The following is a 13,820-nucleotide window of genomic DNA, read 5'->3' as shown; positions in this document are numbered from 1 at the left end:
TGAGCACAGCTGCACTCACATCCGCGACGTTCACATCCATTTACTGTAGCACAATCACCACCCACCGTAGGTAATTTATCATCTGAAGTACGTGGCAAGGAGAGGGAATAAAGATGGTGACTTTATATGAAAAATGCATTTTGCTGTAGAAAGAGATGGTGATTGCAACGATGGATCAGCAATGAAATGCATCTTTGCCTATTTCTCTGCTGGTCCACGGTACAAAGAAGCGCCTGTTTTGTTTATGATGAACTCCCTGTAGGGATGCACGGTATAGGTTTCCTCATACAAACTCATCATGTCAAGGAATGGGCACATTGGGACGAGAAGCATCTGGAAATCCACGGAGCTCCTTATTAAACTGAGTACATGATGACGGCATCTTGACACATGTTCTACGTTTCATAAGATTAAAATAAGACAATGCAGACTTTAAATTTGGCCATTTTCTAAGACTGTCCCTCATTAGTTAATGTTGCTACGCCTTTCAAAGTTTTTTTTGTTTCTGCTTATTCCCAATGGTAAAGCTTTTGAAGTAATGGTTCCTTGATTCACTCAGATGTAGACAAAAGCATGGGCACCATTAGTCGCCGTAAATCTGAATTTATTTTGCTTGAAGAAATAATTTGAAAAAGCAACTTGTTTTTGACAGCTAATTAAAATTCGATGACTCAGGCTGGGATGAAATCTTTTTAAAAAGATAATTCATTGAAAATGCATGTCATGGTGCTGTACCTGTAATTGGAAAAGACTGAGGCTGGGCTATTTTTCTCAAACTAAAAAAAGTCACCTCACGCATCAGAACACAGGTTGATGTTTATGCATTCTGACCTCTTCAGTCCAACCTGAAAGCATCCTGCTGCAGCTTTTGGGGTCACGCTTCCTCCAGTCTCTTAACACATCGGCTGTGGTTAGCATGTCTGCAGCATACAGGTACAGAGAGGTGGTGATGGGCTCATAATCGTCTCTCCTGCAGACAGGAAATGTAATATTCAATGTTTTGATTCACTGTCTTGGCTCTTAAAAAAAAAATGAGTACACAATACATTTGGCATGGGAGTGCCTGCTACTCAGTCTCTCCACCATCCGGCAATGAACAGAAGATGAAATGATTCATCACAGGACAGACAGCTTCTGGAGAATGAGATGAGATGAGAGTGGGAATGGTGTCATTTTATATCTCCCAGAGAAATACACACAGCTAAGATGAATGGCTGCTGCTGCACCGGTAATACAGAAACCCCAGGCTGGCGTTGAACTTGGCAGCAGAGCCCAAAGGTCTGATAGCGGTGTGACATTTGTCCGGCACCTGTATTTAAAAAAGCAAAACTCAGCTGGTGTTGCCCTATCCTCTCTGCTGCACAAAGACTCTGCACAGTTTGAGCAAACTGAAGGTCAGCGGGGCTCAGATGGGAAACCGTCCAGACTCAAGCAGGTCGTCCAGTCCCATGAGTTCTGCCCCATATCTCGGTATAGGCGAGCTGCACCCCCGCTAAGTCTGACAGCAGCTGTTTACAAGTCTACAAGGGGCATGTTTGTGAAGTTTGGGGTTCCTTTTTTTTTAAACGACAGAACCAGTAAATCATTCATGAAGGCTCCAAACATTGAGATCAGAAACAAGCTACATGCATCGCTTTTCTGTTAAGTTCTCCTACAGTTTGTGTTTCATGAGAGAATATTACCGAATTATGGGACTCTCATAATGAATTAGCTCTCAGTGCTTTGTTCTCGTGTGGTAGAAACGAAGAGATAAATCTAACATGACTTAACACTGGGGAAGGTGCCCCCTGGTCTGTACCATTCAACAAGACATTCCCAAAATATTTAATTTCCCATGCACGGGTGTCTTTTGAGAGGATTGCGGTTAGCTGCATTTATAAAGCTTAAACCATAATAATTACTTTACTAATTTGCAGCATTTGCGCTAAACCGATAAGACGCCCTCTTTCATGGGATTCAGAGGCTGCCATCAATAATGTGACTGCTTGGGGTAAAAGTGATTTAAAGCCCATTTCACACTCGACTTCAAAAAGAGAGTGGTGGCTGGGCAAAGTCGGATCCACGCTGCCGCCGCCGTGACCACATCCCATCCGCAAGTTCTGCATTTACAAACAAATCTCAAAGTTGGAAGAAATGTCACGCTCAAACAGTCTGAAAGTCGGACTTTAATCTCAGAACCGCACTGCATGTCATTGTCTTTGAGTTTTATACTTGCCCAGTATCCCTGGGATTTACATCCCTTTGACAAATCCACACGTAATAAATTGTATTCACTGTTAAATCGGTGCCAATGCAGGCAGATCTCATTGTGTTCTGACGCAAGCCTTCAATTTTGCATAAAATATTCACCTAACCAACCATCGGGTGTTGCAATCCTTTGACCAGCATGGCTAAAACATGACTTACTCACTCCTGTTTTCATAATATCAATATTCTGGTTTTATTTAACAAACAAGGAACTTTAGTAACTCAGTAAGAGACTCTGAGTGAGTGTGTGTTTCATGTACACACCTCCTGTAGCCTTTAGCCAAATAAGCTGGTGGTTCATTGGCTTCATTAAGAAATTGATGGCATTTTGTTGATTGCTGACAGAGTTCTGTCCCATTCCGTCAGTGTAAGCACAAAGTATTTATAATGAGAGCTATGGGCTCTTCGTCTGTCCTCTGTCTTCTCTGGTCCTGAGTACAAGACAGGCAATGCATTGATTTTCACCCTGCTGCCAAATAAAGTGCACAAACAGTATATATTTCAGCAAGGCAGGAAGAACAGACCAATGTTTGTTAGAGTTCTTGTGTTTTTGTATGCAAGAAGGGTTCTGAAAGTCATTGTGTCGGTCTGCATAAGTTTATAAGGTTTTATGTGTGGGATGGTCAGTTGTGATATTATTCTGTTCCCTGAGTAACTGTTGCAACTATTTCAGTACAAAGAAATATCTTGCATTAAAAACTGAAATTTATTTCAAGTATCTAGATTAAAAAGAGCCAAAAATGTTTACTGTGTGTTATTATTATTTATATGTCAGATGGGGGTTAATATATCACTGCATAAATCTGTGCGTTGTGTTTTACTGCTGTAGATTTTAAGCTTGAAGTGATGTTAACTAAATTCAAATACTTAAACACTTATTCCTTCCATTTATCACTATGTTCATCTCTTATGCATGAACTGTGACAGATTTTGATGAAACTTTGTGGAAGGGTTTAAATCTCTTAAATCTGATTTAGCTTTTACTCATTTTTTTTTTTTAATCCACCAGATAGTTTCCTCCCCGTTTTGCAAAAAAATAAAATTCTACTCTGCAAAAATTCAATACAAATGCCAATTTTAACAAGAAGTATTTTGTGTGAATATTACAAAACAGGAGGTTAACTAAATTATAAGACAAAAGGAACACCTTTTGAGTTTTTTCTGCATGAAAATAAAGGTGTTTTTTCCTGTCTAACACTGTGAGAGCCACAAACAACTGCAGACTTCAACCGGGGACGCTAATTGAATGACCCCACGAATGCATTACCTCCACCCATTAGTGTCTGTGCTGCCTGGAGCCGCATCACGCTGACAAGATATGGCATCTTTAGTCTGCACCGAGTCGACACCCACAGGAACATTTTGTGACTTACCTTGTGGCTAAATAAAGTCTCATTCTATGTAAGGAGGAGATAAACAGATACAATTAAATTAAATTAAATTAATTTCATAATTATAAATTAAAATAAAATAACAAAGATGTAACAATTGCGGTCTTTGTGTGATTGGATTAAGTTCACCAGGAGTGATTTGAATGTGGTTCCTTCAGGCATCTATGTTGAACAGGTCTTCAGAATACATGAGATTGCAAAGACCAATGTATTTGAGGTTTGTGGAAGCAGTTTTTAAATAAGAGAGAGCTTCCTAATTTTCTTGAACCACAGTTTCTCCTCTTGCCTTTGAAGGCATACATTGTATTTCACCAGACAATAAGTTAAAAAGGATCTGAAGCCAGCAGCAGAAATGGAAAACTGATTTTCCTGGACATGTCTTAGTCTGCTGTAGGTTGAAAGGACACCGAGACGGTTCATAATCTGATCAGACATCCATTACTCCTTTGCAGGGACACGGCGTTGACAAGGGACTCGTTGCGTAAGTTCAACAAATACAGCCACACATGGACTAGATACTGCAAGGCTGTGCACTTCAAGGTCACACTTCATGCGTATGATCTAAGAATAGAATGTTCAGTGTTCTCTTTGTTGAAGGTTCCATGTGCCCCTGGCAGTCTTCTGAATGAGCCGATAGGGAGCGTCAGGCAGGGGTCCTGCAATTTATGTATTTTTTTAGTTAAATGTAAATGAAAAATAAAATGAATATTTGTGAAGTGTGCTTTAATTTTTGTCATATTTAAAGTAAAAAAAGCGTCAAAGGTGTTGTTCAAATTTTCTGGTTTGACTGAGTTTGTAGCTCAACCTTTGATTGACAACTGAAGAAATGGTAAGAATTACAGAATTATAAAAGGCAAGAAAGAGAAAACAAATAGAAACTAGGAAATTAACAGTCTTAGACCGCAACATCCCGCGACACCCCTGAATTCAAAATTTTACCATGACCTACTTTCATAGGTCAGGGTCCCATGATCCAACTAGTGCATAGACTACTGAATATGGAGAAAGCCAGAAGTGAGTAAGACCATAGACCAAAGCTAGTGTGTAGGTAGATCAACGCACTAGCTTTGATCTATGGTCTTACTCACACTGGCCTTCTCCCTCGTCTTTCAATCCTATCCAGTTCCTGAGTGTACAAAAGTTGAAATTTGGCCGTGACCTACTTTTCTCAAGGTCAAAGTCAAGGTCATCATCTCACTTTCATCCCCTTTGCTGAGTAATGAGCTTTTTGTTTCATCTTTCTATCTGCAACGGTTTGGAAGATATTTTGTGGACAAACGAACGAACACACGAACAGTGACAATCGCAATACATCACCGCTTTGAAGCGGGATGTGATAAAGTTCTGATTCAGGCAAATTCTTTGATGTCTGAGTGAAGCTGCAAAAAGTGGGCGCGAAAACAAAAAAACCCCAATCTATTCGTAGAAGATAACTGGTTGTGAAGCCTCCCAATATTAACTACAGTTCAAGCAGAGGAAGTAAGAGGGAGAAAGAATATCCTATGTTTAAAACATCAAACCGTCCTTAGTTTTCCTGTTTGTTGTGTTTCTATGAGCATTTAGGTTACGACCCATCATTATGGTCAGCTGCAGATAGAACCATTAATTAGATGTTGCCAAGTCGTGGCCCCACACAACCCATACCCTCAGTAAGTTAGTGACTTCATGACCACATGTATAAATGTAGTCAGAAGTCATGATGGATAAACATTCACTTTTCTATCGGGAAGTCCCCAAAACTACAGATTTTAGATTAAAATTTGATCGCAGGGATGTGACTCATGTCATTCCCTGATGAATGTCTGTGACACGTCTCTCCCTTCTTAACACGGTGCATGAGGACAAAAACGTTTTAGACTTTGTGGGGGAAGAGTTCATACATCTGTCAGCTGGAGTCACATTACAATATTGGGAACATTTTCATGCCATTTCTGTAAAGCAGTGCAGTAGTCTGACAGTGTTATCCTGTGCACAGCTTACAGGGATGATGTAAACAAGAAATGTGAGGAATGAAGCATCTCTTATTTTACATTGTCTCAGATCATGACACGAAAATGTCATATTTAATTTCTGCAAACATTTGAACATTTTATTTATCTGTCAAGCAGTGCTAACACACCGAGTATGGAAAATCAGAGAAATTTGAGAAATTGAATCCAACTTTCACTTTAAGTGGACGACTACATTCTGGGTCTGTTTATTAAGATAAATCATCCAGGGCTGGAAGAAGAGCCTAGATCACAAATTAGCTGAGGAGAACCAGTCTAAATTCAGAGATGATAAGTAGAAGGAGTCATAATGGTGCCCCAACTATAAGCCTTTACAGCGAATTGCTTGTGTTTATTAATACCGCTGGGGTTTATAGTTGAAATCTCATCTCCACTAATATAATCCTCGCTATTAAAAGACACCCATCCATTTGTTAAACAGGCATAATGAGAAATAACTGTTTTAATGGACCGTGGAAAATGTGTAAAAACAAACTTGAACTGCAATCCTTTTTGTAATGTAGACTTGGATGTGGGGTTAGAGGCTACCGTGGTTGTTTTCTTGTTTTTTAAAAGTCATTCCTCAATAAGAGTAGGAAATAAGGATCACTTTTTCTATTGCATTACCATTTATATTAAACCAATTCTTTATACTAAAAGGAAAAATGTAACGTGGTCAAATTAGTGTGGCAGTCAGTCCTATGAATGTATAAACAGAAAAAAATCATCACTATGTACATAAAAGAAACTGTGTCGTAAAAGAACTTGTCATATTAGACACCCTGATCTCTCGCACCTCTTTTCTCACTCAGCAGCACTGAAATTACAACCTGTTAGACATGATGTGAACCTCTGCTTTACTGCAGACTTCAACTCCTTATTAAAAAGAACTGTCATTGCTGTCATTTTATCAGCAAGTGTTTAAGGGGGCAGCTTCTCAACTGATAAAAAAATTAACCTCGGGACATTTGCCCAGGGAAGGGAGTAATGAGAAAATAATAAGGTTAAACATAATCTACATGACTGCAAATAACGCATCCAGCAATTAGCCTTGAAAAATGTCAGAGAAAATGTGATAAGGATGGCCTCTCCTGACCGCATATTTGATCTTGTACTGGGCTTTTTGTGAAGATGCTATGACAGCAACTAATTATTATTTTTGTTACTGAGTAATTTATTGATCTCTGACGGATGCCTTCATTTTACAGTCTTTGAAATACCAAAACATAGTTGAGAGAAAAAGGATTTCCAAACTATTTTCCCAATGTGATGTTCATAGATTTTTTTCTTTTGTTCCACACAAACAACTTGAATTTAGAATGTTTTTGACCAGCAGCAAATTCCTGTAATCAAGCAAAAACAACCTTCACAAATTTTACATTTTGGAGTTTTTTTCATTGAGTTCTTTTAATTCCATCAACTCCAGAAACAAAATGTTAAATTTTCAGCCAGTTGCCATATTTGTTGTTTGGTGAAACAGAGACACTGATCAGTGGGATTTGATACTGATGAGGGAAAGCTCGACTGAATCAAATCGAATCCGATGAGATAAGAGAAGATATACCTTTACTGATCCCCGTCGGGGAAATAAATTGTGACACGGAAGGGCATCAGCATGAAGTACTACGAATAAAATACGATAAAATAAGTGTGCGGTAGGAAGATAAACAAGATGTGACGATAAAGTGAACTATAACATGATGTAAAGCTCATGTGAACTAATCAGTATGTTTAGGAGATGAAACGTAATATTTAGGAGAAGACTATCTGAGAATGGAAAGCATCGCTGGTCGACCCGAAATCATCAAGCCTCCGGTCACGCACAGTCTGGCCCTTGCATTTCTCTGATGTTCACATTATTCTGGCAATCCTGCCCTTTATTCAGGAAATCTGAAGTGTGTGTTTGTGTGTGTCATCATAAAAAGTAGATGCATTTGTTTTGTTTCTATATTCATTCATTCGCCCTGAATAGCACATTTTTCCTGACCATTTGCTATAAAGTAGAATCAAATTTTGCAAAAATATTCACAGTGTGTCGTCATGACAAAACGTAAAATATCTGTTTTGTTAGTTTTTGAAGAGGCCGGAGATTTTGGTGAAGATAAACCATCCTGCGGCGTAAGAAGTTTCCCTCTTCTTCAGCGCAGATATATTCCAGTTGTATTCTAGATGACAAATGAACAAATATTTTCTTCATTCTGTCTGTGGCTGATTCAAGGACGTGCACATAATTCTGAATACTGAAATATCTCGACAGACCGATATTCTTTTACGTGTCATAGAGACTGCTGACATATTGATCTCTAAGAAAATGTTCCCATCTGAAGTGAAGAGGGAGATCAATTGAGAGTATACATCTGGAGTCCTCCATCCTGCTCTCCATCTCAATACTCCCAGCTTTTTATGACATCCTCTTGTCATCCACCTGGGCCTGCACCCTCATCGAGGGGGAAATATTTCACAAGAGCCGGTCTGTACTCTCCGCACCAGCGGTCATAACGCGGTGAAATACGCTGGCTCCAAGCCCAGGGGCCGGGGGGAGATTTGTCACGCATCATTATATCATTTATTTACCTGACACAGTGTTCATGCTTTTGTTTTCTTCTATCCAACTTGCTCTCGTTCTATTTACCTTGTTCATTTGTGAGGAAATACTTCTTCGTTTGTTTGGTGTGATTGAGAGGGTTTGGGGTGGGGAGTTGAGAGTGGGGGTAGATGGGGGGGAGGGAGTCAGTGCAGCATTGGGAGCCTCGGGTAAGAGAGAGAATCCAGTCACAGCTGGTTTGTTGCTTTCCTGTAATGAGCAAACGTGACAAGATGAAAGTGGGTAGCGTCTGCCATGTGCCACAGCCCTGCGAGGGCTTTGAGGGAAGGAGGATTTAAGTCTTCGTGTCGCTATGTAAGTGTTCGTGGCATGAATGTAACTTTCTTTTGTTATCTATAAACTAAAGTCAAAGACATTCACACAGCTAACATCGTTTCCAAGATATATTACCCGTCTGTAGAACAATCAAGGTAGCTGCTAGACTTTACTGTGGACCACAAGTAGAAGGAGACGTTGCCCAACTGTGTCTGATGATACAGGAAGTTGACTATAAGTATGTGTAATGAGGTATAAAGCCTCCCACAGCCAAGGGCACCACAACGTCTTTGAGTAAGCAAATACTATTTATCTTATGCAGCCTCAAAGACATGGTGCTTAACTAAATGAGAGAGTTATGAAGTCAGTTGTTGTTTCAAGGACAGTGTGACTTTGGATCCACTTTTAATCTGATGGGATAATGAGTGTGTCTGCGAGATTGTTGCTTTCAGTTTTCATTGTATACTTGCAAATGGTTCATTTGGTTTTCTTTTCTTCATTTCTTTTATGGAATAACTCAGTATTCTTGGAATTACTTCCTTATCTTCTTCATTCACTAGTTGAGGAGTTTTACACTTTGCTGCCAAGACTAGAACCACAGCGATCAATGTTATACAAGAACCATGCTTTTATTTTGAAACACAGAGGATGTCGTATTAAAAGCAAATGGACTAAATGGTACTAATGGTACTAAACATCTCTGCTTGTGTATTTTGTTTTCATGGGAATGCTGTCGTTTTGTCGGAATGACAGAATACTAACAATCAATAATTTAAATGGGAAGTCAGAGTGGGCAAAATACCCTTACGTAATCAGTAACCTTTTCCACTTAACCTCACCAAGATGACAAGACTGTGAGAAGAAGCTGTGCATATTCTGCGCTTCAAGATAATGCGTTAAAACCCACAATGCATCCTTTTTACATTTGTTTGTTCAGTATAAACAGAATATAATTAGTCAACTGTTTTGATGGATGCAGTTTTGTGCTTTTCTGTCTTTGTATAAAACACACTGAAGTCTTGTGGTCTGTCCAATTAAGTGTAGTTCTCTGCACACGCACGCACACACACACACACACACACACATCATCTTTTCCAACAAATGGATGCACTTTTAAAATCCCAACCTCCTAACCACTGCTAGACCTCGTCTACCTCGTTCATGCTGTTGCTCAAGCAAATCTGTTTTTACTTTCACTCGTGACAACAATTTAAAAATCTGTTCTGTGTTCTGTATTTTTTTTTTGTGACAGTCCAGAATATACAGTAATTATCAGCTTTGGTGAAGAGATAACAAAAATGCAGAATACCTCCTGCAGTTCTTTAGGTTGATGGTGGAATTAAACACTAAAGGTCTGTGGAGTGATGCAGACAACATGGGATGGGAGCAGTGGACAATATAGGGATGCTACCTGTAATGTTGAAAAGAGAGAAAAAACGCCATAATGGACTCCTTAAATGAATCCCACAATTTCTCTGAAAATGTCCTCTGATCCTGAATAAGTTCCACTTCCAGTAATTTGTCTTTTAATCTTTGCGAGAAATCTGCAGCACGAGAACAAATCTGTCTTTAATTCATTTGCGGATAAGATGGGAAATAAAATTCCCTCACTCCCATACAGACTTTTTTTTTTTTTGTCATAGCTGCTGCTCAATGAAGAGGCCATAACAGAAATAAATGTTCATTTAAATGTCAGAATGTGGTACTTACAATGATACAACTATTTTAAGGAAGCTTTTCCATCAGCTCTCTCCCCTGACAAAACCAAATGTTCCCCCTCCCCTTTATTTAATTAATGCTGCATGTTTTATGCTCCATTTCTACACAGTTGCTTCGGAGCTGTCAAGTGACTGTGGCTCAGAATAGCACACGGGCTTATTCCCAAGTGTCAACCATCAGCTCCACCGTTATGACGATAATATTATTTACCATTCTGAAATGATACAAGCGCTGAAAGGGGCTTCCTCTGCAGGTTCTGGGCTCACCTTTGGAAATAGGGTGAGGAGCTCAGAGGAGGACGTAGCTGAGTTGGTTTGGGCGTTTGGTTCGGATGCCCTTGGGCACGTCCCACTGGGAGGAGACCCTGGATTAGACCAAGGACATTTTGGAGAGACGCCATTTTTGATGTAACCCAGAGGAGTTGGAGGAGGTGACCAGGGAGACTCAGACCTGGATTATCAAAGAGAATGAATAAGATATACTTTAATGAAAGAAAACTGGATTCATGAAGAAGTCACTCACTCCTTGAGGAAATTATTTAGTGGGAGTAGATAGTTTAATCTTTTCATTCAGAAGAAATATTCCTTTCTCCATGTTTAAACAGATTTTCCCACAGACTAGATGCTACTCTCCTGGAAACTGTGCACATCCCTGTTGTCCTATTTCAGACAATTTACTCCAATAACTCCCTTCGAGGGATTTTTTTTTTTTTTTTTTTTTTACAGTTTTGAGCAGATCAGTTTTCAAATGTCTCCAAAGGAAATTACTTTGTAAATTGGAAAAGCAATATTGATGTTTTTTATCCTCTCTCTCTTTCTCTAAACATTGATTTTTAAAAAAAAAAAAAATGAAACAAGCACAGAACAAAACACCACACATAAAAACACAAGGAGTGGAAGGTAAAAAAGATGCAGTCCAGACATCAGGAAGGAAACAAAAAGCAGGTCTCTGCTCCGTATTTCAGCGGTAAATGTGAAATTTCAGCAATTTTTGGTAAAAATAATGTAAAGTTGGTGACGTTAAACAGAAAATAACAATATAGTACACATCACTGGATAAATAACCATTTATTTTTTTCCGTTTTCCATTTTTTTTCTTTTATGATTGCAGGTGAGGCCTGACAGCATGCCACTGTCAGGTACTCCTACTAAGACATCAAGGTGATTTACTTTCCTTCACTCTGAGATACAGTATGTGAGAGAAAAACTCACTTCTGTTGACTCTTGAATTCAAACCTCTTTTCTCTGTAACCACGCTACGGTGGGTTTTCAGGTGTAGGTACAGAAACAGACCCTCAGAGGTGTCATGGAGGTGAATTGGAACAGCAAGTCCGACTTGCTGACACATTCGTAAATTGACCATTATTTTTCTGAAGTGCACTTCCCCACTGTGGACTCGGTAATAATGTCAGCGCTCCGTGGTTGAACCGTTGCAGAGTGAGGAAGGTGCAGTTACAGTAATACTTCATTGATAAAACTGAGCGAGAGGCGAGAGCTCGGACTGCTGTACGCCAGAGATAAGCAAATAGCGTTCCGTCGAGGTAAACGAGGTTTATTTGACAAGAACATTAGGCAGCTGGGAACTGATTTATCAAAGCACAAGTAGTGTAATCTGATTACAAATAAGCCTCATAGTAAGGAGTTTTGGTGTAGATTACATTTACTCAGGAATAACATTTGAACTGTTCCCTAACCTAGTTTGTCTCTTAACTCAGTAAGATGTGGAGATTCTAGCCCTAAGAACGTTTTGTCCCTTCATCCATGTACACTAATTTTATAAGCTGATACTCCAACATCCACCTTAGAAAAGCAATTATATTTCTGTGTTGACACCAAACCTGTTTCACATCTGGTCCTACCATAGTGGATGATGTACCAGTTAATAGAAAGACAGGAGGCCGTGACACCACCGGAGGATTAGAAGGAACATTTTAAAGCCTGGAGTTTGAGCCTCCTTCCTGTTTCCTTCCATTTTAGGGTTTTCTGGAGGCGGTGAAACACGTTTAGGTAACAGTTGCCTGAAATAATTGTCGACTAGGTAGTGCAATGAATGTGACAATACCCCCAATTAAACTCCTCTTTGGGTAGTTTCAAAAGCATCTTAATTTGGCTATGATTTTCTAAGTCCACACCCAGACACACATTACAGGAGATGACGTTTGCTAAATCCTAGACGAAACAGATTATTTTACTTCGTATTTCCGAAAAGGTGTAAAGCGTGATGTTAGATGTCGATGTGGCCGATCAAAGCTACAATCTGAGAAGGCTTACTGAGAATCTGGCTGAAAAAGATGACTCTTGAGGAGGCAGGGAAGAAGCTGGAGCGAGAGAAGGAGAAGCAGAAGCAAGCCCAAATAGCCGGGTTCATGGCTAGAAGGGTTATAAAGGAGCACGGCAGGTGTTCGGACCCTTATGATCTCCCCCTGAGCTCCACTGTTTGGAGTTTCCACTGAAGAACCGGAGGATCCTGTGTTGTCGACATGAAGGCTCTGACTACATATCAAACACCAGTTTTGTGTATCCAGATGGAGGCTCTGAATAATGCAATGTTGTCTTGGCCACCGTGTGTCTCTAGCCGTGTGTAAAGGTCTGGGATTGTGCCAGCGGACTGGTTCTCATCTAAAAAAGGGGAACATGATCAGGGCTGCAACTAATGATGGTTTTAATCATCAGTGCTTTGATTTGCTTGTTCTGATCAGGAAAAATATATTTACAGTCCTGTTGTTTTCAATAATGCACTGCTGTTTGAAATAGTTTGATTCACATTTTTTGATGATTTTCAATGGATTTCAAGTCACGCCAGACCTCTGACATCATTGAAAGGTCAGAAGAATAATTGGTTGCAGGAGGTCTGCTCCTTCTCTTCATCGGGGAAACATACATTCATTGTACCCTCATGCTGGTATACAAACTTATGCTCCTCAAATTTGAAGCAGTGCAATTTTTTTCTGACAGAAAAAAAAAAAAGAAGCAGACAGGAGAGAAACTGCATCCTTTAGAGGATTACAATGACCCAGATGAGTGAGAGTCTTCTCAAGCATTGCACCAGTTCAAACAGGCCTGGCAATGACAAATACATCAGAGCAGTCAAAGGAACTACGTTCTCTGTATTAATACCTGTCTTATCTTCCCCGCTGTAAAAAAAAAAAGTGTTGCGTTTGTAAGAGTTCAGTTTTGAGTAATATGTGTGCCAAGTCAATGAAAAAATTCCCAGACCAAGATACTGACCTGTTGTGTTTGCTCCAAAACCAATTTTTCTTCAAGCTGTAGTGTCGTCCATGCACGGAGTCTTCCTCACAGGAGCTGATTGGATCTTATCTCTCGTCGCCTCCTGAATGTAGCTCAGATAACAGCACTCCTGGCAGTGCCCTCAGATAACTGCTGCTGCAAAACTTTTAGTTTTACTGCTGCGTACCAGCAGCTGCAGCATCAGCACCACCGGCCGCATGACGGTAACATCAGCCACGGTTGATCGAGACAGATGTAAAAGATGAAAGATGAGCGTATGAGCACAGACATGATAATCAACACGCTCAAAGCTGGACTAGCTCTAACGAACTAGCTCTAACTATGTCTATTGTGCACCTATAGCGAAACACGTTCCATCAGCTGAGTC

The 13,820-nt window shown here is 39.9% G+C and overlaps 1 long non-coding RNA gene across 1 annotated transcript; it reads right to left on the bottom strand.

Annotated features, from left to right (window-relative positions):
• Positions 1-9,728: 9,728 nt before the first annotated feature.
• Positions 9,729-13,575, bottom strand: LOC137599636 (uncharacterized). The gene is made up of 3 exons (XR_011036837.1): positions 13,433-13,575; positions 10,472-10,655; positions 9,729-9,897 (listed from the first exon to the last, which is right to left on the bottom strand). It is a non-coding gene; the product is annotated as an uncharacterized lncRNA (long non-coding RNA).
• Between the last annotated feature and the right edge of the window lie 245 nt (positions 13,576-13,820).

The sequence above is a fragment of the Antennarius striatus genome, chromosome 8, assembly GCF_040054535.1.
Source record: "Antennarius striatus isolate MH-2024 chromosome 8, ASM4005453v1, whole genome shotgun sequence".
Classification (NCBI taxonomy): Eukaryota; Metazoa; Chordata; class Actinopteri; order Lophiiformes; family Antennariidae; genus Antennarius; species Antennarius striatus.
The sequence above is the reverse complement of the archived record's forward strand: the minus strand, read 5'-3'. Positions and strand labels throughout refer to the sequence as shown.